Source organism: Somniosus microcephalus, chromosome 9 (genome assembly GCF_052327205.1).
Source record: "Somniosus microcephalus isolate GS21.2 chromosome 9, FLI_Smic_1.0, whole genome shotgun sequence".
NCBI lineage: Eukaryota > Metazoa > Chordata > Chondrichthyes > Squaliformes > Somniosidae > Somniosus > Somniosus microcephalus.
Genome location: NC_140995.1, coordinates 30,279,986 through 30,306,057, shown reverse-complemented (window position 1 = coordinate 30,306,057; position 26,072 = coordinate 30,279,986).

Sequence of the window (26,072 nt, the reverse complement as noted above, 5' to 3'; positions counted from 1 at the left end):
AAAGTCAATGTCAAGGTAATCTGATTGAGTTCTTTGATGAAATAACAGAGAGGGTGGATGAAGATAGTGCAGTAGATGTTGGATATATGGGCTTTGAAAGGCATTTGATAAAGAACCAGATAACAGACTTATTTGGAAAATAGAAGCACATGTGATTAAAGGGATGGTGGTAACTTGGGTACGTAATTGGCTACGGGATAGGAGGCAGAGAGTAGTGGTGAACGGATGTTTTTCTGACTGGAGAGAAGTATGCAGTGAGGTCCCCCCAGGGATCGATATTAGACCATTGCTTTTCTTGTTGTATATAAATGGACTTGAGTATAGGGAGTACAATTTCCAAGTTTGTGGATGATACAAAACTTGGCAATGTAGTAAATAGTGAAGAAGATAGTAGCAGGCTTCAGGAGGACAGAGACAGACTGGTGAAATGGGCAGATAGGTGTGAAGTGATGCACTTTGGGAGGAACAACATGGAGGGGCATTAGAATCTAAATGGCACTATTTTGAGGGGAGCGGGTGCAAGAACAGAGGGACCTGAGGGTGCATATTCATATTCACAAATCTTTTTGAAGGTGGCAGGCCAAGTTGATAAAGTGGTTAAGAAAGTGTATGTATGGGATCGCTGACATGCATTTGAACCACTGCAGCAGCGAGATTAGGCCTCGCTTAAATGTCTCATCTGAAGGATGGCAGCTTTGACATTGCAGCACCTCCCCAGTACTGCAATGGCGTGTCAGTGCAACTTATGCACTCAAATCCTGGAACTGAATTGAGAGGCACAGCGAAAAATAGAGTATGGTGGTTTGTGAATGGCCATGCCAGCAGAGGGAATTGGCCTGAGATGTAATTCACTGTGTGAAGCGATCTGAGACAATTTGATGATGTGGTAACGCTTTGTATAAATGCTTTGTAAATACAACAACACGCAAGTCGTGCTAAACCTTTACAAATCACTGGTTAGGCCTCAACTGGAGTATTGTGTACAATTTGGGGCAGAACACTTTAGGAAAAATGCCAAAGCTTTGGAGAAGGTACAGAGAAGGTTCACCAGGATGATACCAGGGATGAGGGACTTCAGTTATGTGCAGAGATTGGAGAAGCTGGGATTATTCTCCTTGGAGCAGCGAAGGTTAAGTGGAGACTTAATAGAGGTATTCAAAATAATGAGGGGTTTTAATAGGGAGAAACTGTTTCCTCTGGCAAGTGGGTTGGTCATAGGTTTAAAATAATTTGCAAAAGAACTAGAGCAGAAATGAGGAGAAATATTTTCAGAGGGTTGTTAAGATCTGGAACACACTAACTGAAAGGATGGTGGAATCAGATTCCATGGGAACTTTCAAAAGGCAATTGGATAAGTACTCGAAGAGGAATAATTTGCAGGGTAGTGGGGAAAAAGCTGGGATGTGGGACTAAATTGGATAGCCCTTTCAAAGGGATGGCACAGGCACGCCGGGCCAAATGGCCCCTTTCTGTGCTGTAAGATTCCATGGGGGAAAAATTCATCCCCTTAATGCCTCCCGTTAGCGCCGGCAGATGGCGCTAACAGGGTGCTAGAGCAGTATTGCTGGGGCAAGGCGAATCCAGCACCGCACGCCAAATCTTGCCCCCATGTAGTACTGCCAGTAAGAGTTATCGCCGGGAACGTCAACGGCAGGTGGAGTGTGATATGCAGCGCTCACTGACCTCCCGATCTGCTAAATTGATTGTCGCCATCTACTTAGTGTCTGGAGTAAACACCGACAGGGAGAGCTGGCGTGAAGCACCAGGAAGTCAGCTCCAGGGATATTATTTAAAGGGATCATCAATAATGACTCACAGCTGTCAGGTTAGTGCACTTTCAGTGATTTCTTATCCATTTCACATACTCCAACAGTTTCATTCAGTAATTTCAAGGTTCCTTTGTATCAGGAGTGTTGTGGCAACTAAAAAGTAGCTACATTTATTCTTTCAAAAATCAAATTGCTACACTTGGTAACATTAATAGAGGCTGCACTGGCAGTCGACCTCGCCCTCCAGGATCTATGGTGGAGGGAGTGTAGGCAGCGAGAAATACGGGAACATGTGCACAAAGAGATGAGGAGGGACATCAGGGCTCTCACCAGGAGGCCTTACCCTCCGAGGTTATTCCGACAGCACTTCTACATTTAATGAAGCGAGGAGCAGTGTATTAGATGGCCCCAATTCACCAAGGAGGTGGTCACAGAACTCTGCCACCTCCTCCAAACAGACCTCCAGCCTCACACCAGGATGACTTAAAGCCCACATCCCCTTTGCTCACATCGCCATCATTCCATTCCTCTCACAGGCCGTTTCACACTGCAAAGCTGAAATGACAGACACCACAAAAGAACTGTAAGTGAATTAATAAATTTATCAAAAATCAGTGAACACATTTTTACAAGAAAAATATTAACTATTCACCCTTGTGCAATCCCTTAGTGTCTCTCGTTATTATGTCTTTGCCTACTCTAGAGCTACTATGAAGTGTTGGCCCAGTGGCTGCAGCACGGCTGGTGGAAGGCTGCTGGGTGTCCGTGCCGGAGACTTCAGATGGCCTTGCAGGATGCCCTCGACCAGCTCTGGGCCTGGAAGACCCGGCTGTAGACTGCACCACCTCAGCATGGGCGGCAGCAGTCTGGGATTGCTGGAATACAGGCAGTGACAAGGGCAATAGTAGAGTGGCAGTGGTGGGAGCAGGAATGCTGTCCTCCTGAGAGAGGACAGCAGGTTCCTGCTCCACTGACCCACTGCCACTGCCCTGGGGCAGCACCTCAGCATCCCTAGCAATCTGTTGCAGCACAGATTGCTGGCCTGCTGCAACACTGTGAAAGCCCAGTTGACAGTGGTAGGCCCAGCCACGATGGCAGCAGTCAGAGCTTGCATGGCATTAAACTGAGACTGCATGAGAGCAGTCTGAGATTGGATGCTACCAAGCATAGACTGCATTACAGCACTAAGACGTTGTGTCGCTTCCGCCTGTGCTGCAATGGAAGCTGCCAGATCGCCCATCACGCGCGGCATCAGGTCTGGGTCACCACGGTCTCCCTGGGAGTCTACCACCTTTTGTAGACTGGAAAAGATGGGCTCCATGGTATGCGCAGAGCTCTGTGCAATGTTGGAGATGGACTCTTCCACGCTCTTTACCATTGCCAAGAGGCTCTCGGGCACCCTTGCCATTGCACCTATCATCTCCGTGTGCATGCCCATCACCCTTCTTCTAAAGGCCTCCCCATCAAGGTCCTCATCCCAGTCCTGTGCAGCAGAACTCACACGCAAACTCACCCTCCGGGGAGCTGACCCCCGAGCTACATGTTACCCCTGGACTTGCTGCAGCCCACTCATCCCCGGTACCTCACCTTGTGCAGATCCCACTACTAAACTAGCCTCTAAAGAATGCATAGTGCCAGTATCTGAGCTGGTGCCTGTGGGTGAGACATGCAGTGACGCGGTGTCTTCTTCCTCCTCCTCTTCTCCCGCCTCGCTCTCTACGGTGTCCTCAGGGACAGGCAGCTCAGGTGCTTGCTGATTATCTGAAAGCATAAAGGCACAAGAGTCAGGTTGAGGTGAGGTGAGGGGGCAGGAAGGGTGAAATGCATGCATACAGCATGATTAGCTGGAAAGTGCAAAATGCTTTTGGGGTGAGGGGGAAGTGGGATGTGAGAAGGGGTAGGGATGAACATACCGTTGTTGTCCCCAAGGGGATCAACGTCACCGGTGGCCATGACGCCCACCACCTGGTGCCCAATAATCTGCAGCACTCGATTCTCCAGCGCAGATAATGGTTGGGTGTCAGCTTGTCCCTCGCCTGTGCACTCCTGCTCTCTCCTGTTGTGAGCCACCTTGGTCTGCAAGAGACAGGAAAGTGTGTGAGTGAGTGTGGAGCAATGTGTTTGGGTGATGTGCCTGCCATAGTTGAATAGCTGTCATTGTGTGCAAGGTGTGAAATGTGGGTGTGAGTGTGGGTAGGTAGAGATTGTTGGTGGGTGAGTGCTGGGGGTGTGGTGCTTTGGGCAGTGTGTGAACAGTATGGTTCAGATGGTAGTATGTAGCATTTGTTGAAGCATTCACTCATCCTGACCACTTGAGTGAGGTCGTTAAATTTCTTCCTGCACTGTGTGTGGGTCTTGGGGACCACAGTGCTGCCTATCTCCCTCCATGTGGTGCAGAAGACTTGTGGCGAGGGCCTCCTGCCACTTGTCGGGGAGAGCACCGCCCTCTGTCTCTCCACAGCAAAAACCAATGCCTCCAATGCTTCATCGCAGAATCTGTGGGCTCTCTCCCTGGGGCATGGATCTACTAGGGAGAGAGCCTGCAGATTCTGTGATAAAGATGCAGATTCTGATTCAGTCCCCTGGTTCCTTCGCCTTGTCCTGCTTCTGCTTGCTGAGGCAGCTGCACAGCCAGCAATGCTGAGAATGAAGTTCTGCAGCATCAATGAACTGAAGTACTTTAAGTACTGAAAAACGCCTGTGGTAATCATGACTTGCGATTAGATTGCACCTGATATTGGTCCACCCTTTGAGTGTAACACCAATGAGCTTGGGCTTTAAGACTTGAATACAGACTCCAAATCATTTTTTTGAACAATGAGCACTAATTCTGCGTGCAGTCTAAAGCATTGCACTTGGCGCTAATTCTCCAACTTTTCTACTGACACCACCCACTATATTGGGCCAGAAATTTGGGTCGCCACAGGTGAGTACGCCCTGGGTACTCACGCGTAGGCTCAACGAAAGTGCCGGTTTTGTGCATGCACTGCGCATGCGCGGGAAACCGGAACTTCCATTCCCTTAAAGGAAAGGGTTCACAGGTCGAACGCATGCGCCGGAGAGGCAGCGCATACGCCTGGAACTTCTGTTTTTTTCTGCAGGTTTCTCCGGGAGGGTAAGTCTCCAGGAGCTACGCTTCTAAAAAGCAGTCGCAAGGTCTGCTTTTAACAAGGTAAGTGGTGAATTAAGTAAAATTAAAACATTTTTTCCACAGGTTTATTATTTTTAAATACTGTTAAGGTAAGTTTATTTTTAGTCCCATTAGAAACTGTAATTAATTTTTTCAAAAATTTTAATTATTGTTTAAAATATTTATTTTATGTAATTTATAGTTATTTTAAAAATGTGATTAAAAAAAAATGTATTTGAAGTTTTAGTTAGGTTTTGGGGCTGAACTGTATTCATGGATTTGACTATGAATACAGATTCCGTGCTACAATTGGCTCTCCATGGCTCATGTGATCCCAGGGGACGTTTCGAAATAACTGCGCCCCTGGGATACGCAAGCACTGCGCGCCGGGCGTTGGATCAGGCCCAGGTTCGGAATCCCACGTGGGCCCACAGCACAACGGCCAGTGCGCTAGGTAAGTGCAGGTTGGAGGCTTGCACCCGCCGGAAGCCTCCGATCCGAATTTCTGAGCCAGTGAATTTCTAACCCTATGATTCTCTAAGTCTGTAACAAGAGATATCAAGATGTCACTGCAGAACTGAGTGTCAGCCTGTTGTCAGACAGGGAGAAATACACTAACTACACATTACTGAGTCTACAGGAATCGGCCACAGTAACTTATATAAGGGGACAGTTTTACGAATTTGCACTCATGATGTTAGATCAAAAATCCCGCGAGGCCCATTGATGATTGTACCTGAATTCTCTGCTCCCAGTGGAGGAAGGAGCATGAATCTGTAAAATATCCCTATAGTTAATAAACAATAAACCTGATGGCTGCATTCACATTCTTTTATGTCCTCCGCTAGTGATGTGATTGTCATCTGTCGAGCCACCACTTTTAAATGTATTGCATATTATTTCTGGATTACTAAATTGAAGATATAATTAGATATATTCCCCTAGGAAACAAATACAGCAGTTTGGAACTTTTTATTTAAATGATGGCCTTGGCTCAAAGTCAGCATGCACATTCAGAACAATGTGCCCTTCTGCCATCTTCTTTGTCATGAAAATAATCACATTGCATATTTATTTGCTTTACACTTTGGATTCTGTCAGTCATGACCATTCATTTTATCATAATCCTCTCTTCAAATGCTGATTCATGAAGAGAGGATTTTCTTGAATGGTTCTGCACACAGTGTTTGGTCAATTCAGACAAACAATTTAATATTTTAAAAAATCACAAGGACAATGCCCTTAGCATCTATTTAGGATCTTGTTCTGAGTTGGAATTGAGACCGTTGCAAATGCTGACTGTGTAGTTTTGCACTAAAATCTTTGCTGATGATTTCACTGCTGCATTTAAAAAAAATCTTGCTGAGAAAATGTAATCGGGCACACGAGTCAATGTAAAAAAAATGGAAAGAATGTTCTGAATATTGAAGACATGCCTGAGATGCTCAGCATGAGGTAGTCAGAAGATAAGCAAGAACTTCATGACATGCTGCTGTTTTGCACAACGTTGCCACTAGTCATCAAATTGTGATAACCATTTCTGAGAAGCCATTGATTGCTTTTAGACAAGAATTCACTGGTCTTTATGTTTGCTACAACTTATATTGCTCCAGGGCAGGCCTTTCACCACCATATTGACTAAGCAGCAATTTACATAAACATAGGCCTAATTTTCTCACTTGGTGATTCCAGGGGGAACCTTACCCTCCTGGAAATCCAGGCACATGCCGCGCACAATTTAATTACCATCAATATAAATAGATAGGAAAGTGTGCACACTTTTCTGAATTCCCGATATGCCCACTTGGTGGCTGAGGTTACCCGCTGGAAGTGCCAAGTCAGGAAATTACCCCGAAACCTAAATTATTTCCTTTGGTAAACCTCCAACAGTGCTAGAATATTCCTTAGAAGATAACATGAAGCAAATGTTCTGCTCTCAAGTTACCATACCATTCTCCACTCATTTCCTTGGACATGGATGATTATTCTGAAACGTCACTTTTCTCTTCTTTGGGTAACACGTTATTGCTGGTCAATAGTAGTTCACTTCGGCTACATAGGAATATAGGATAGCTCCTTGAAATGCACAAAAGACAGCTTATACCAAATGACTATGAAACATGGACTAAACTTTTGCTGATGACTGACTGCAGTTATTAATCAAAGAATAAGTTGCAGTTTGAAATTCCTCCTTCAATAAAAAGGATGAATACAGGTTTGTTTTTGAATTAGTGTCACCCTTTCAAAATCGCAGGCTTTGAAACCTATGAATTCTGAGAATGTTAATGGCTTATTAAATAGGGATAAACAGACATTCTCCTGCTTTTTATTAAAAGGGGATTTTTTCAGACCTGTTCAAATACAGTTCCTCAGCAAGGGCATTGTAAAGATAACTGTCAATATATTTAATAGAGTCACAGATTCTCTTCTTCTTCTTAGGCAGTCCCTCGGAACTGAGGATGACTTGCTTCCACACTAAAGATGAGTTCTCAGGTGACTGAGTGCAATGCGGGACCTACAGTCTCTGTCACAGGTGGGGCAGATGGTGGTTGAAGGGGAGGGTGGGTGGGGTCCTTGGGTTGATGTGCGTTCCTTCCGCTGTTTGCGCTTGGCTTCCGCTTGCTGTCGGCGAAGAGACTCGGTGTTCGGCGCCTTCCCGGATGCTTCTCCTCCACTTTGTGCGGTTTTGGGCCAGAGATTCCCAGGTGTTGGTGGGGATGTTGCATTTTTTTCAAGGAGGCTTTGAGGGTGTCCTTGAAGCGTTTCCTCTGCCCACCTGGGGCTCTCTTGCTGTGTCGGAGCTCCAAGTAGAGCACTTGTTTTGGGAGTCTTGTATCGGGCATGCGGACGATGTGGCCCGTCCATCGGAGCTGATCAAGCGTGGTCAAAGCTTTGATGCTGGGGATGTTGGCCTGAGCGAGAACACTGACGATTCTGCTTAGCATCATCTCAAACCTAGTAAAGGGATGTTGAAAGGACAGTTTAGATTTATCGACTATACACAAAGGGTAGTCAGTGTATGGAATGGAGTGCCTAGCAAAGAAGTGAGGGTTGACTGCATCAGTAATTCAAGAGTTAGGTAAGAACCTGGAGAAATATTTGATAGACAGGACTGAAAGGAAATGTAGGAAATGGTATCTTCTAGAGACTGGCAGGAAGAGTTTCCGCTTTGGGCGCAATTGGTGATTCCGGCACCCAAAATTGCGCCTGTTTTGTAAAGTTTCCCCCCCCCCCCCCTGAGTTTCCGCTCACGTGCATTTGCATATTGCCGGATACAAACTCTGCCATGAACCTGCGCAATCTGACAGCGTTTTAAAGTACAATGTAGAAAAAAATGTAGTTTAAAAAATATTCCTTGAAATATTAAAGAGTGGTAACTTGGTAAAGTTTGATTAATACAGCTGAAAATGGGTTTATCACAAAGAATACATATTTTAAATCACAGTTTCAATCCACCATCTGTGAGTGACCTTATTTCAAATTACTGAGAATGATTTTTTTTAAATATACAAAACTATTTTCTAGTTATATTGGGGTACAGTAGTGAGTTCCTTCGTAACTTAAAAAAAATTAATTCAAAACCTTTCAAAACATTCCTATTACCTGTAATATCCTCCCGCCCAAAAGTTCCAGCTTAATTTTTAGAGCCTCCTCGAAGGCCTGCAAAGGAACGCAATTAACGGAAACTCCCAATGGTGATTAACTCAAGCTGGGGGCCTGGCCAACTTTGTGGGCGGGGCCTGCTTCTAGCGCGACATTTTTAAAACTAGCGCAAAAGATCGCGGAAACTCCAATTGCGCTGAATGCAATTTGCGCTTAAAATTCCGCGACCTTTTGTGCCGGTTACGTCAACACCGGGGGAATTGCGCCAAAAAAATCCCAATGCAATCAAGCAGGAACTCCAGGCCAGGAACTGAGCAAATGGATCATGTTGGTCTTTTCCAGTCCTGTGCATTCTGAGATGCAATGGTAATTATTAGCCAAGATCTTAGTACATAATTTGATATGTGTTGACATTTGTGTCTCGATGCGCTGTTGTCCTTAGTGACTGCATTAATCCATGTTCAACTTCTATAACAGGAAGTTTGGCCCAATTACAAAATTCAAACCGCAAAGTGCAATGGATTTATCATAAAATACTTGTCACTTTTTCCAACTAATTTAACTTCCTTTTTCAGTTGTCTGATGATTTATTCTCAGGTAAGGGACTTTATTACTGCCAATCCTCTGTGAATGCTGGTTCGAGCTGATATATGACTTGTGGTACAGATGGTTGTGTTTGGATTGTAGATAACTGCACTGGAAAGCATTTAAATGAGTCTCATGAATCTTTAAAATGTGATTTTACATATTGAACATGAAATTTGAATCTAGAATTTTATTGTTTAATGCTACATGCTATTCTACACTGGAGAATTTTGACCCACCATTGAAGTAAAATGGTGCAGTGATAAAATATGATCACGGTACAATTTACCTTGCTTTGCACTAAAAATGTCTCAATTTAAATGGAAATGAGCTTTCCTATTCAAATACTTACAAATTTGTTATTCAGATAGAGGTATTAGACTTAAAACAATAAGGTCTGTTTACCATTAATAAATATATTGCTTCTAATAGAACTGAGTGAAACAATTGCAAATAAGGGAAGTGCAACCCAGAACAGGTTCTTAAAAGGAAATTCAAGTGTTTTTATACTGGGATAACAGAAAATGCTGGAAATACTCAGCAGGCCAGGCAGCATCCGTGGAGAGAGAAACAGAGTTAACGTGCCCGATTTTCCCGATCGTGCGGGAAATTTTCGGGTTCCCCAAATGTCGGGTTCCGACCCGAAAAAAAATGGGTCAGCCAGCTGCACGCAATTTTCCCTCAAGTGGCCAATTAAGTTCCAACGTGTGGGCACCCTTGCTAATTGTCCATTTCCAGTCAGAAAGCCCCACAGTATGATGTCATCATTTGTGGTGCTTTTAAAGTGTCCAGCAAGCTTCTCCACCTCTGCAGGCTTCTCAACCACTCTTGCACAATGGCAGAGGAGCCCGCACCAGCTGCTGCCAGCGGCAGAGGCCGAGCTGCCGCCAAATTCGACGAGACGTCACTGCAGACATTGGTGGATGGGGTAAGGGCCTACAGGGAGGTCCTCTACCCTCGCTCAGGGAGGAAGAGGCCTCCCAAAGAGTCCAGGGCTGCCTGGATGGAGGTGGCTGCAGAGGTCAACTCTCTGGGAGTCACCCGTCGGACCTGGATGCAGTGCAGGAAGCGCTTCCATGACCTTCACCGCACAGGGAAAGTAAGTACGAAGTTTCCATCACCCTCAACCTGATCCCCATTGCCTTTCCCCAACAGCACTCAGCTTCAGCAATCTCTTCCTCCACATCCCACTTCACAGTCACATCCATGCACCCTTACCCATTCCCTATCTCTCTATGCTCACATTCACATAACTATTCTATCATGCAGCCCTCACACTGCCTCTCACTCTGATGCTTGGAACACAACTGACAACACACAGGGAGGGCCCTTGGTCTTGCAGCCTCAGAACATCTTTGTCTCCTTCTAAGTATCTATGCTATGCAATCTCTAAACTCACTCCTGCACTCTCACTCAAACTCCACTTGTTTACCTCATTGCAGGAAAAGAGAGCTCACAATAGACGAGAGCGTGCGAGGACTGGAGGAGGACCACCCTCATTCGCCCACCTGAGCCCCTGGGAGGAAGCTGCGATCGAGCTTGCTGGGGCTGACATGCCTGTGGATGCTGGAGCAGGAGAGACAGGAGCAAGCCCGCAAGCTGGTGACAGAATAGTTCCCCATCTCTCTCATTGACATAGCATGAGTTGCTGATATGATTCTGACTTATGAGCATCTGCCAAATCCAATGTGCAAGTAGCCTTGGCATCACATCTCTAACTCTTTCCTTTACTCCCCCACAGGACCATCCGGAGCGCCCGTCGCCACTGCCGAGGAGGAAGAGGCTTTGCAGCCAGACTCCTCAGAGGAAGCTCCAGCCTCTGAGGGTGCAACGTCAGCAGAAGTAAATGCACCCAGCACCAGCGCAGACACTCACACCTTGGTGGGACCTTCGGGACATAAAGTAGTGTTGACACCTGTAGGGGGTTTCTCTTGCTCGTTCTGGTCTCCTGCCAGGCTTCATGCAATAATTACCCTTGAGTGGTTCGACCCACTCCCCCCACGGTTCCAGACCTTGGACTTAGATGCAGAGAACAGTAGTGCAGAGAAAGGACTCAATAGACCAGGTTGAATAGCACGAAATGGATGCTTTTATTTTTAAACAGTTTGAAGCATTACAAAATACATGTCATGGGCACAGATTAAAGTAACTACAATCATGCACAAATTTATGAACTTGACTCTATGGAAATGGGGAACACACGGCACATCGTAAAAGGGAAAACACATTACGATTACCCTTAACTCCCTCCCCTATACCTAAACTAAGTTTCGACCTGGGGAACTTGGGATCATGCTCACCACTCTCAAAACCGCGAAAAGGGGGTTCGCAGCCTTTTGGCACCGCTTTCCGTCGTCACGTGGATTTGGAAACTTCTGGCGCAGTCGATATTCTCTCTCTCTCTCGAGGCGGCGGGGTAGACACAGCCTCGATGAGCGCTCGTCAAGGTTGAAGATCAGCTAAGTCTGTTGTCGATTTTGGTTCATGGAGCAGACCAACAACCAGATGGGATGTTGAGACACGGAAGTGTCAGGCCCGGAATGTCCTTTTCTCCAGCCTGGATCGTCGGTTTTCCAGAGGGTTTCTTCTCCTTCGGCCTGGGTCGTCGATGATCTCCCGACCCCAGTACCCGGGCCACCCTCGTCGTCTTCTCGTCGTGGCCGAGCCTTGTCTGGCTGAACACCGACCACGTTGTCTTTTCACCGAAATTGTCCGTCCGAAGCGTCTTTAAAAAGACAAAACGTCTTCATCGATTCCGAGTCTACCGAGGTGGAAGAGGCGCCGATCCTGGCACCGTCTGTCCTTCGTTCGTCCGTTCGTTCCGTCGATCACTCCGATAACGTCGATCGTGCTTCCTCCGAATGTTCCTTGTAGAAGAAGCTGCCTTTCCGAGTGTCTTTGATGGACTTTCAATCCATAGTTATACTCTTTTGGGACAGTCTTATCTCCCGCCAAATCATAGTCCTGTCTTTGTATTAATTTTGGCGGGCAGAAATCTCTGCAGGGGCGCTTTGTCTTGTAACGGGAGCTGGTGATAACTTAACTGGCCTTCCTGGCCGATAATGTCTTTTAATGTCTTTTACATTGTCATCGCGACTCGGTTCGCATATTGATCGGTCCGGAGATTTTCCTTGATGGCTGTTAAACGGTTTCTCCTTTGTACAATAAATGGGTATAAGTGTTTTTGCATTGTCCGCCCATATCTTGATGGGCCCCATCCTGTACTTAGAATCCATTGAATATGTATGCTGTTTCCCTGAGTTTCGGTTCCCAGATACTGGCTTTGGCGGGCTTCAATCCACAAGCCTGTCTGGCTTGCAGTAACAGAAATAAAATGGTCCAGAAAACTGATCACGGGGCCCGGCGGCCATTTTGTATGCCCTTTTATCAAAGGTTTTTCTGTGCAAGCTTACTTTGGTCAATAAACAGTCTTATTTTATCCGGTTTTCTTGCGTGATTATTGCTGAAAATTTCGAATCTTACACACCTGGTGTATCACAGTTCACAAGTGAGCATCAGCAGAGTGTGGAGACAGGGACAGCAGTGCAGAGTCCTCGTCGGAGGGCGCAGGCCTCTGCCAGCTCAGCTCAGCTGCATGTCGACCCTATGAGGAGGTGATGGATCTCCATGCACAGATGCAGGAGTCTCTGGCAGGTTTTGTCTCCAGGGTCGCTGCGAGTGTGGAGCGAATGGAGGAGTCCATGGCGAGCATGAGCAGAGCCTTATTGGAGTCATTGGCGCATGAAAGCATCACCACGGAAAGGTTGGCAACCTCTGTGGTAAAGCTGGCTACTGCTGAGGTGAGGAGGGCTGCAGCCGAGGAGAGAAGGGCTGTGGCTGAGGAGAGGAGGGCTGCAGCCAAGGAGAGGAGGGCTGCAGCCATGGAGGAGCTTAGTCACCAGGGTCTCGAAAACATGGTGAGTGCTCTGAATAGAATGGCATCTCTTGAGGAGCGATGGGCATCTATTGAGCACCGAAACCAGACCTTCATGGAAGTCCTTCTGAGTAGGACTGCCATTGCAGATACGGGTTCCCATGGCCCCCCTGATGTGCAGCAAGGTGCTCTCCAGCCACTTGCAGGCACTGAGGGGGAGCTGACCCATGAGAGGGAGGTTGTTGGCAGACCTCAAGGAAGTGGGGTCTCCTCTCCACGCGCTCACACTTCCATGCCACTTCAGAGCCCTCGGTCAGAGCCCCGCCGGAGTCCACACCCCAGTGAGATAGGAGTCTCAAGCCCTGCACAGCCGCAGGAGCAGCAGACCATGGTGAGCCCTCACAGGCTCGCCACCCTAGAGGACGCCCGCCAAAGGTGTCAAGACAGGCGCAGCAGGAAAGTGAGCAAGGGGCCTCCACATCTGCTGAAACCACAGGGGTATGTAGGGGTTTTTTTCTTGCTCCCATTGCCCGTTCTGGCCCCCTGCCAGGCTTCGTGCAAGAATTACCCTTGAGTGGTTCGACCCACCCCCCCTACGGTTCTAGACCTTGGACTTAGATGCAGAGAACAGTAGTGCAGAGAAGAGGACTCAATAGACCAGGCTGAATAGCACGAAATGGATGCTTTTATTTTTGAACAGTTTGAAGCATTACAAAATACATGTCATAGGCACAGATTAAAGTAACTACAATCATGCACAAATTTATGAACTTGACTCTATGGAAATGGGGAACACACGGCACATCGTAAAAGGGGAAACACATTACGATTTCCCTTAACTCCCTCCCCTATACCTAAACTAAGTTTCGACCTGGGGAACCTGGGATCATGCTCACCACTCTCGAAATCGCGAGAAAGGGGGTTCGCAGCCTTTTTGGCACCGCTTTCCGTCGTCACGTGGATTTGGAAACTTCTGGCGCAGTCGATATTCTCTCTCTCTCGAAGCGGTGGGGTAGACGCAGCCTCGATGAGCGCTCGTTAAGGTTGAGATCCACTAAGTCGATTTGGGTTCATGGAGCAGACCCAGATGCAGGCTATGCACATGGGAGAATCTTGTGGCCTAGATCGCCAGTCCTCCAGAGGGTTTCTTCTCCGTCGGCCTGGGTCGTCGATGATCTCCCGACCCCAGTACCCGGGCCACCCTTGTCGTCTTCTCGTCGTGGCCGAGCCTTGTTTGGCTGAACACCGACCACGTTGTCCCTTTTCCGAAACCGTCCGTCTTTAAAAAGACGAAAACGTTTTCATCGATCTGCCGAAGTGGAAGAGGCGCCGATCCGGGCACCGTCCGCCCTTCGTTCGTTCCTCGTAGAAGAGAGTTCTTGAAGAAATGGAAGCCTGAAGTCGCCCAACAGGGAGCCGTGGCAGTGAAGAAGAAGTAACTTAGATGGACTTTCAATCCATAGTTATACTCTTTTGGGACAGTCTTATCTCCCGCCAAATCATAGTCCTGTCTTTGTATTAATTTTGGCGGGCAGAAAATCTCTGCAGGGGCGCTTTGTCTTGTAACGGAGCCGGTGATAACTTAAACTGGCCTTCCTGGCCGACAATGTCTTTTAATGTCCTTTGCATTGTCACCGCGGCTCGGTTCGCATATTGATCGGTCCGGACATTTTCCTTGATGGCTGCTAAACGGTTTTTCCTTTGTACGATAAATGGGTATAAGTGTTTTTACATTGTCCGCCCATATCTTGATGGGCCCCATCCTGTACTTATAATCCATTGAATATGTATGCTGTTGCTCTGAGTTTCGGTTCCCAGATACTGGCTTTCGTGGGCTCACTGTCTTCAATCCACAAGCCTGTCTGGCTTGCAGTAACAGAAATAAAATGGTTCATAAACTGATCACGGGGCCTGGCGGCCATTTTGTATGCCCTTTTTATCAAAGGTGTTTCTGTGCAAGCTTACTTTGTTCAATAAACAGTCTTATTTTATCCAGTTTTCTTGCGTGATTTTTGCTGAAAATTGCGAATCTTACAGGCCCCCCTGTGATACTGATAGCTTGCTTAAAGTATCAATAATCCTTGATGAGCAAATTTTCCCTGATTCCCCACATCCAAACATTCCTGGCACTTAACTATCTATGCCCCTCACGACACATGCAGTTCCCATTTCCGGAGAAAATGAAAATTACCTCATGCACATTTGGAATCATAGACAGCAAATCTTAAACTATAACACCTTCACCTGTCAGATGGGCAGGGGTTGATACCCTTTTGCGCCATCTGCATGCATCTTTTATTAATCCAAAAAACTTAAGAACAACTAATAACATAACAATACTTATTTCCTTATAACCCAAAACAATCACAAATTTTTTTTTAAATGGAGGGACGCTTAATCTTATACTAGCAGCTTAGAGTGGGGTATCTGCTTCCCCCATTCGCACATAGCGTTCTCTCCATTCTCCTGTGTTCTTGTGCCTCTGGAGGCGTTTGCCTCTTTTGCAATGCACGAAGAGCAAAAATATCACAATCAAAACCTGACATACTACTAGGATATGGGATGCTATTCTAATCCAGGCGGGGACCTCTATGTTGGTGAACAAGTCCCACCATGGTGGGATGGTTATGTCCAATATGTCTTTTCCTATCTCTAAAGTCTTCTGCTCCAGTGTGTAGAAATGTTTCTGCGAAATTATAACGGCTTTTAAAATCTTGGTGAGGTGTTCGGGAAGAGGGGGAATGACATAACCAAAATGCGCGACAAATCGTTGTAAGTCTGTGAAATTCTCTTTGATAGTGATGTGTACGGTGGAGGGCGCAGGAATGGGAACAATTCGTTGTTGTGCCACTTGAACCTCGGCCCTGGGTTTGAAACAGAAACTGCTATCACCGACCGAACACCACTCGTGTTGTCCATATCGGTACTGAGGCGCTGCAGTGGTGACGCAGTATGTCCCACCCCCGATATATGCTACCTGTGGGGGCACATGGTCCTCTGCCATTGCCTCCATGGTGCAATTCACCGGCTTCGCGCTAGCGGTTCTGAACCCGCACTGTGGTTTCAAAAAGGCATTCAAGTGCTGGGGACACAGGATGATGTGTGCTCCCCGGCTCCGACATCCCGAGAGGTCGGTGCCTGTCATCGTACGCTCCCATCTGATGACGTAAGGCGGGACCACTGCGTAACGAATGTGTGCGCCCCCCTGAATGACTCCAATGTTCTCTACTCTGTATACTGGGGCGGGCTTTGCTGCGGGACCCAACACCGGCATTCTTACTACTATTCCCATAATAGTGTGATTCGAATGTCCGCAGTCCACTGGAACTGGGTATGCTTCTGCGGCTAGCCTGAGCTGGCACGGGCTTAATGCATTCTCAAAAGGGTGGAGCGCTTGCAAGTGCTTGTTGCTGATCCAGGACGGGACCAAACCCTGTTTTAAATCCTCAAGATTACTGCAGCCCTCGCCCAGTAACCACGCCCCGTACAGCACACAGGCCTCGTTTTGCGCAGCTTGATCGGACGCATTCCGATCCTCCTTAATGAGTGCATTTACCGTTCTCGCGTGTTTCTCCAGCTCAGCAATTATGTCCTTAAAGTGTAGTGTCATGGCCTGGTCCTCATGCAACTCAGAACCCACGACCTTGTTTTCGTCTGTCAATATGTTCCTTAACTGGGCTTTTAAACCGTTGATCTGTGTCTGCAGCTCCACGTTATCTAGAGCGTTGACAACAGATGTCCCGGTATTAAAAGCAGTGAATATGTCATTTACAGTACCCCTTCTTTGCCTCCCGACTCGATCCAAAACTTCTGGCGGTGTGGTGTATAATTTGTCTCTGTCGATGTCGGCAAAGTCAAATTCGTAAAATTGTCTAAACATACGGGTTAACAGGACCTGGTATAATTGTTCCGTTTCTTTGGGACACCACTCCGGCAATCTTACCTCAGTGAGATTTAAAATCACTGAGGCCACCGCGTAGTGTACCCCTTGGTACAGCACCTGACCGGTGGGTACCAATACTAAACCGTTCCCGGGTCCCTTGGTGGTGGTTGGGCACCCTCCTTTCTGGGCTAGTGCTACCGGAAGCGTAGGCAGGGGCTTGCGTGGGCGGGTGATGAGTTCAGTGGCGTTCACCGGAATAGGGGAGTATGGGGCTCCGCACGCTCGAGTGCTAACATCCCATCTCATCCCCTTCCCTTCATCCTGCCACTGCCTCTGGAAGAAGATGGACACGCCCTTGGGGCAGACGTGTCTCGAACCCCACATACAGACATATATTCCCTCATCCGGTTCCCACCATTTGTCCCAACACACACGTAATTGTCCGTGAGTTCCCGTAATAGTCCGATGGGTATTATTACCCAGTCGCTCCCACTCGACCGTAGAGTTTCTCATGTCCTTTCCCAGCTTTCATAGCCACCACCATCGCCTTGGTGGTACGTTCCCATTGCACACCAGACAAATCCTCTTTCCCACGGTGACGCTGACTCTGGGCGCTAGGATCCTCACTTGAGGGCACGTTAATGAAGTCTCTTGGTAGGCAAAACCGAAATTGCTGGAATATTCCGTAGAATTCGTTCCCAGCCAACCTGGCCATCTCCCTTGGTGGAAGTAGGTGGCGGTTTCCTCTACCTCTCGCTCCCCCGTCCCATCCGTTGCGATGGGGGCCGTGTCCCCGGAGCACCCGAAAATGATGACGTCCTTGGTGCGGCCTCGGTAGGCCCACCCGCACCCGATCGCCATGAACGCGACGACAATCCTTTCCATCGTATCCCAGGTTTCTGTAACCAACAAAATGATGTGGCCGGGCTCCCGATAGGTGCTGGCCTAAATTAATTGGACGCGCGGGTTCCTGGACCCCGCTCCCTAACAAACACACATACCGGGCAGACCTCAAAATTGTACTCTTAACACCATATACTTTACATTCCTTAAACTATGACCATAATTACCTATCTTAACTTATGTACAGCGCCGCCCTCCGTGGGGCGGCTTTCCGAATCCCTGTGAGGTCTGTCGTGTGCCACACCCTGCGGTGGGGCTGCATTGATCTTTGGCTTTGATCCCCCGCAGCCTGTCGCTGCTGAACGGGGATCATGTCTTCCTGGGGCTGCTTTAAACCGTGGTTGGGGAGGATGGGGAGAATCTGGCCAAAATTTTCTGGGCTGGGGCGCTCGAGCCGACCTACGAGGGGCTGCTTTGGGTTGGGCTCCCGGGGCTGATGGACCGGGGGTCGTGACTGTTACCGTTACAGCCTGTGGTTCCTCCACAGCTGCCGGCTCCAGCTCCCCTCCCTCAGGCTCCGCCCCCCCGGGGTCGGGATCTGTGGCTTCCGACTCCACCTCACCTGTCCCTACAGGTAACGAGTCTCCACCCCCACTCCCTACCTCCCCCAAGCTTGAGTCGAGGGCGGGACTGCCGTCCTCTGACTCTTCCTCCTCCGTGATTGGGTCTAAAGCGAGGTTGAGCTGTTCGGGCTCTCCCCTGCCTAAATCCCATTCAAAAGATGAGACCTCCCACTCCAATGGGATGGCCTCTCCCTTCACGCAGGCTACTGCTCCAGCCTGTGTGGTCTGTGACTCTGTTACAGGCTGAGGATCTTTGTTCTCAGACCTGGTCCCCTTTGGTGGCCCTTGTGTACCCGGTTTAAACAGTTTACACTGGTTGATGTGAAACCATTTGGTACGTCGGGGCGTCTTCACTGCATAAACCATGGGGCTGGCTTTGTCTACAATGCTGTATGGCCCCATGTACAGTGGTTCAAAACTCCCTACCCTGGCGTAGTTTCGGACCATGACCTGGTCCCCGACTACCCACTCTTGTTGTTTCCGAGGTTCCAACAACAGTTTATTTCCCTGGTGCTGTCTTCCCATGTTCCCAGCCGCCTGCCCATAAATCTGTCTCAGGCGCTCCAAGAGGGTTTGGGCGAATTTGTCCCGTTTCACCTCTCGGAGCTGGCCCTCAGTGAGCACCGGGGCTAGCACATGGGTGGGTGTTCGCATGATCCTTCCAGTCATTAACTCGTGCGGGGAATACCCCGTGCTTTTGGACTGGCTGGCTCGGATCCCCATGAGGACTAAAGGCAGGACCTCCGCCCATTTCTGGGGCGAGCCCATTGTCTCTTTCCTCAGCTTTTCCTTGAGGGTCCGATTCATACGCTCAACAATCCCGGATGACTGGGGATTGTATGCTACGTGCCACTTTCCCTCAATGCCCAAGAGCATGAGGGCGTTCTGCATTACTTGACCGGTGAACTGACTCCCTTGGTCGGACTCTACAAAACGGGGGAGTCCCCACCGTGAGAACACTTCCCGAATCAAGATCTTAGCAGTACCCAGTGCCGTAGCTGTTCTGCACGGGAAGGCTTCTACCCATTTGGTGAACACATCTACCAGGACAAGGCAGTACTTATAGCCTCCCTGGGCGGCGGGCAGGGGCCCTATGTAGTCGACCTGAATCGACTGCCATGGTCCCTCTACCCTCCTGATGTGCCCCATGGGCACCTTCCTTTTGTGGGGGTCTGGGTTGTTAGCAGCACACACAAGACAGCTTGCGCAGAACTCGCGGACATCGTCCCGAAGTCCCGGCCACCATCCCGCCTGCTCCACCCGTTGCCAGGTGACCTCAGGTCCGGGGTGTCCCGCTCCTGGACCCTCGTGGGCCAATTGCAGGAATTCCCTTCGGTGCTGCTGCGGCACAACCCACTGCTCCTCTCGGAACAGCATACCTTCTTTGACTGTGAGGGCTGCCGTACTGTACGGACCTTCTACCTGTTTGCCCTCTGTGATGGCTTTTAGGACTGCTTTTAGGGCGGGATCCAGGGTTTGGACGGTCTTTAGGTCTGGGGGCGGTGTCACCCCTGTGTTCCCGGGAATTCCCTCCCTGCCTTGGATCGCCGCCACGGGTCCGGGTTCGTATGGGTCCCAGAGAATGCCGTTGCGGGCACCCTCCCTGGCTAGCGCATCCGCTTGCTGGTTGCCCTGACTGCGGGGTTCTGTAGTGGAGTGAGCCTTCACCTTATGGATGAACACCTCTCCTTTCTCCCCCACAGCTGCTAGGATCTTCTCCAGCAAGGGCTTAACTGTTAAAGGCCGCCCGTCCGCGGAGGTGTACCCGCGTCGGGACCAGATGGCGAGGTACTCTGTACACGAATTGCACGTGAACATGCTGTCTGAGCAAATCGTGTATGGGGTTGGGAAAATCTCGGGGTGGGTAACCACGTACGCCACCGCGGACAGTTCAGCCTGCTGCGCGCTCATAGTGCTGGGGAGCTTAATTGCCAGGGCAATGTTTGCCGCAGGGTCATAAACTCCACACCCTGTGAGTCGCTTGCCGTCAGCTACAGTGCTAGAACCGTCGACGTAGATCTCGCGGCCCGTGGGATGTATCCCGGCCCGTAAACCTATGTTAACTTCCCATACCCCTTCTACGGAACATTGATGGGCTGTCCCGGGATATGCCATATTGGCTGCGAGCCTTGGCGCGCAGAGGCCTTTAACTTTGAGATCCATCTGGGAAAGGAGGAGGGTCCAGCGCGCAATCCGAGCGCTGCTTACGGTCCCATCCTTAATCCTCCCGTCCAGAAGCATCTTCGTGGGGGTGTGATGGATGAGGAGCGTAATGGGAGAGGTCCCTGTGAAGATCACTGATCTGTTCACAGCCCAATGCGTGGCCAGGAGATGCCGTTCGCAATTGGAGAAACTCCTCTCCACATCCGTGAGCACCCTGGAGGAATAAACTACTGGTCTTAGCTTGCCGTGCCGCTCTTGGAGCAGCACTGCGCTCAGGCTGTCCCCACTAGCGGCTACCTCCAGAAAGAACTCCTCTCCCCCATCTATGGCCCCTAGGGCTGGCGCGGTCTGCAGATCTCTTTTCAACTTCTCGAATGCTGCCTGGCACCCCTTGTCCCAAGACCACTCGACTCCCTTGTGTAAGAGTCGAAGTAGCGGGGCCGCTGTGGCAGCATAGTCCTCGATGAAATCTCTGCAGTACCTGGTCAATCCCAAAAAGGACCTTACACCCGTTACTGTGTTGGGAATCGGCAGATCTTGTATAGATTCCCGTCTGGCCTTATCTATGGCTCTTTCCCCAGCGCGGATGGCCAGACCCAGGAATTTAACTTCCTGCTGGCCGATCTGGGCTTTCTTTGGGTTTACTTTGAAACCCTTCCTTTCTAACAGTTCCAACAATTCGGCTAACAGTGGGCCGTGCTGCTCCCTTGTATCTGTGAACAGGAGTAAGTCGTCCACATACTGCACTATCTGGTTGGGCTGGCTGAACTCTTTCAAACTCCCCGCCATGCACTGATGGAAAATGCTGGGGCTGTTGTGAAAACCCTGTGGTAAGCAGTTCCAAGTGTACTGTTGCCCTTTGAAAGTAAAGGCAAACTTGTACTGGTCTTCCCGCCGCAGCGGAATGGACCAAAAACCGTTCGAGATGTCCAGCACCGTGAATGTGGTCGCCGATGCTGGAATACTCCTATTAAGTCTGCAACTGCTGCTACCGTGGGCGCGCAGGCTGGGATATTACTATTGAGGACTCTATAGTCCACCGTGGCTCTCCACGAATTGTCCGGTTTCTTTACCGGCCATAATGGGGAGTTCACGTGGGTGGCTATCGTCCTCAACACGCCCTGCTGTACCAATGAAGATATTGCTGTCTCCATGTCGGGTTCTGCCTCCTTGGGGAAATTATACTGCTTTTGGGGTCGGATCATGGGGTCCCCGTCTACGCTGACTTCGAACCCAGTGACTCTCCCGCAGTCGTGCTTGTGGGTGGCGAACGCGGTCAGATTTTCTGACACACGCGCCTGCAAGTCCGTTGGGACGTTTGTTATCATGAGCTCGAGATCGTAACCTCCTGACGGCTTCATAGTGCACAGGGCCCCCTTTTCTTCCTTCCCCGGGATTACGACTACCTTACCTAAACCGCCCTCGGCTCCCCAGAGACAGTGATTTCTCAGGTCCACGAGGATCCCGTGTTCCACCAAGAAATCAGCCCCGAGGATGCCTTTCCCCCCCCCCCTCTTTCCACTTCAATAGGATGCACGTCCATGTGGTGTGGAGCGCTCCCAACTGAATGGAGAGCGGGAGGGAGTGCGCGCCAGCCTGTGCTCTACCTGTGAAACCCGCTACTAAATATGGAGCCTGGGCGGACAGAGGTGAGGCAAAAGGTTTGTCCGTGTGGATCACGGTACACGAAGCTCCCGTATCCAACAGGTAACTACCCCTTTGTTTCTCCACCTCCATCTCCACCACAGGTCTTCTCCAAGCGTCATAGCGGAGCGGACACAAGTAGATGGGCTGCGCGGGCGTCAGTCATTTAGGTGTTTCGGCTGGGGTCTCGGGGGCGATAGGGCTGTTAGCAACCGCTACCTTCCCCTGCCAGGTCATCAGAGACCGCATAGTCTCCAAGACTGACTCGATCGCAGCGGGGTCCACAACCGCACCACCCCCTTTATTCGGGGCAGAGGCTACGGTTGGGTTCTGGACTGGTGTTGGGGCAGCGGCCTGCACTTGTGGTTGTGCTGGTGTTGGGTAAACTCTCGGGCAGTTGGCGACTCGGGCTTGGGCTTGATCTTGGGCTGCGGCAAACGCTCTCTCCCTCTTATCCTTCCAAGGATTCCTACAGTCCTTGCGCCAATGACCCTCCTTCCCACACCCGTAACAACTGCTATTTGCTTGGGGATGGCGATTTCCCTCCTGACGCCATTCCTTTTTAGCAGAGGCTGCGGGTCTCACCTCATGCACCTTTCCTTTCACAACAGGCGTTTTCTTGCCCTTGTTGTTTCTATAACTGATCGTGAGCTGATCTAGTACTACTTCCTCCGTGGAGCGGGCGTTAGTGGGGTCAAACCATGCTTTGGCCTGTTCCTTCACTACTGGCAGGCAACCTGCTACCAGGCACCGAAGCCAGTGAGCCCTTTGTTCGCCATCCAGCCCGGCCCGGGCCGGCCCGCCCGGGCAGCTGCGCCGATACACTGGCCACAACCTGTCGGCGAAAACCCGTGGGGGTTCTCCCTCTAGCTGCACTGTCTTTTCTAAACGGAGGAACGGAGTTCCGTCCCCCTCTCCCATGATCTCCAGAATCTCATCCCGTAGCAACTCATAGTCCCTGTGCCCCCTCTTGCTCTCGTCAGGGAGACACTGGAGGAGCGAACTGTCCAGGGAGAACAGCAGCATTTTAGACTGTTCAACCCCGTCGCAGTCATTGACTGCTGCGGTCTGCTCCACGTCCCTGAAATGCACGGAGGGATCTCCTGACTCGGAGAGTTTTGGGATGTGACTTATCATCTCTCTTAGCTGTCGTGCGCTATGAGGCATTATGATCTGACTCTCAAGGGGTCCGTCATCGCCATTTTCTTCATTTGGACCGATCCTCCGGTGTCTCATTGGACACATTGGCGCCGACCCCGACTCTACTGTCTGGGGTTGCTCTACCTCAGGGCTCTCTTCCTCTACCGTCTCCGTCTCCTGTCCCGGAGTCCAAGACTCCTCATAGGCAGGAGGCGCAGAAGGTTCGGGGGTTGGTACCCCAACTGCCTCTTGTGGAATCGGTCTTTTGGATTCCTTGGCTAGCAACAGCTGACTCGCTGGTGGATTTATGAGACACACCAACCCGTTTGCCTTCGCTAGGGCCTTTCTCAGGTCCTCTAGCTCCCGGCGGCAAGTGCTGTGGTCGGTGTTCTCAGATCTATCCTCCATGGCCATCTTATATGCTGCCCTGGCTCCCAGGAGCTTTTCCTCTTGGGCATCTACTTGTTTGGCTAGACGGGAACACCTCTCTCTCATTCTACCTTCACTGGCCTTGGCCTCAACGACCTGACATTTTAAATATTCTACCCGGGTTTCGTGGCAGCGAATTACAGAGCGGCGTTCCTGGTTCAGCGCGTCAAGCGATTCAATCAGTTTTTGACCTCCCGCAACCTTTTCCTCTACGCCTTTAAGCAAGCCGTTGATCTGGACTGTCTGTGCTGCAACTACCTGGTCCAAAAGCTGGACTTGCTTCTTGTAGCACATCAGCCAGACCGCCTTTTCTACAGATTTCTTATGCTCTCTACCCGCTGTCCACTTGATGGCTGCGTCTAGCGGGCGCCTATCCCTTAGTAGATCAGATATCCATTGTTTTGTGAGGTTGACTTTTCCGAAAACATAATCTGCTATTCTTTCATCCATCACATTTCGTTTATTCAGATCTTGATCTAACACACTACTTTCCTGCTGCCAAGGTCCTGCCGCGGTCGCCATTTCTGTAGGGGTTTTTTTCTTGCTCCCATTGCCCGTTCTGGCCCCCTGCCAGGCTTCGTGCAAGAATTACCCTTGAGTGGTTCGACCCACCCCCCCTACGGTTCTAGACCTTGGACTTAGATGCAGAGAACAGTAGTGCAGAGAAGAGGACTCAATAGACCAGGCTGAATAGCACGAAATGGATGCTTTTATTTTTGAACAGTTTGAAGCATTACAAAATACATGTCATAGGCACAGATTAAAGTAACTACAATCATGCACAAATTTATGAACTTGACTCTATGGAAATGGGGAACACACGGCACATCGTAAAAGGGGAAACACATTACGATTTCCCTTAACTCCCTCCCCTATACCTAAACTAAGTTTCGACCTGGGGAACCTGGGATCATGCTCACCACTCTCGAAATCGCGAGAAAGGGGGTTCGCAGCCTTTTTGGCACCGCTTTCCGTCGTCACGTGGATTTGGAAACTTCTGGCGCAGTCGATATTCTCTCCTCCCTCGAGGCGGTGGGGTAGACACAGCCTCGATGAGCGCTCGTTAAGGTTGAGATCCACTAAGTCGATTTGGGTTCATGGAGCAGACCCAGATGCAGGCTATGCACATGGGAGAATCTTGTGGCCTAGATCGCCAGTCCTCCAGAGGGTTTCTTCTCCGTCGGCCTGGGTCGTCGATGATCTCCCGACCCCAGTACCCGGGCCACCCTTGTCGTCTTCTCGTCGTGGCCGAGCCTTGTTTGGCTGAACACCGACCACGTTGTCCCTTTTCCGAAACCGTCCGTCTTTAAAAAGACGAAAACGTTTTTATCGATCTGCCGAAGTGGAAGAGGCGCCGATCCGGGCACCGTCCGCCCTTCGTTCGTTCCTCGTAGAAGAGAGTTCTTGAAGAAATGGAAGCCTGAAGTCGCCCAACAGGAAGCCGTGGCAGTGAAGAAGAAGTAACTTAGATGGACTTTCAATCCATAGTTATACTCTTTTGGGACAGTCTTATCTCCCGCCAAATCATAGTCCTGTCTTTGTATTAATTTTGGCGGGCAGAAAATCTCTGCAGGGGCGCTTTGTCTTGTAACGGAGCCGGTGATAACTTAAACTGGCCTTCCTGGCCGACAATGTCTTTTAATGTCCTTTGCATTGTCACCGCGGCTCGGTTCGCATATTGATCGGTCCGGACATTTTCCTTGATGGCTGCTAAACGGTTTTTCCTTTGTACGATAAATGGGTATAAGTGTTTTTACATTGTCCGCCCATATCTTGATGGGCCCCATCCTGTACTTATAATCCATTGAATATGTATGCTGTTGCTCTGAGTTTCGGTTCCCAGATACTGGCTTTCGTGGGCTCACTGTCTTCAATCCACAAGCCTGTCTGGCTTGCAGTAACAGAAATAAAATGGTTCATAAACTGATCACGGGGCCTGGCGGCCATTTTGTATGCCCTTTTTATCAAAGGTGTTTCTGTGCAAGCTTACTTTGTTCAATAAACAGTCTTATTTTATCCAGTTTTCTTGCGTGATTTTTGCTGAAAATTGCGAATCTTACAGGTACCACTACGTAGGAGCACACGTAAGAGAAAAATAAAGCACCACTAATCACAAGGGTAGTCACTTAGGTGAAAAGTCTTGTAAATAGTTTTAATGCCAGCATTTTCCTGTACATAAAAAATCTGGTGGCAACTGCTGCAGTTATGGCGTCTGTCATTTGGCGAATGGGGATATCACATAGAGGCCTTAGGATAACTTGCAGATGTCAGCAAGCTGGTCAGATAGGTAGGAATGTGCAGGCATGGGCCACTGTCCATGGTCAGTTAAGAAGCAGTGAGGCTGCAGTGTTTGATGTACCAGGCTACGCAAATCTGCCCAGGGTGA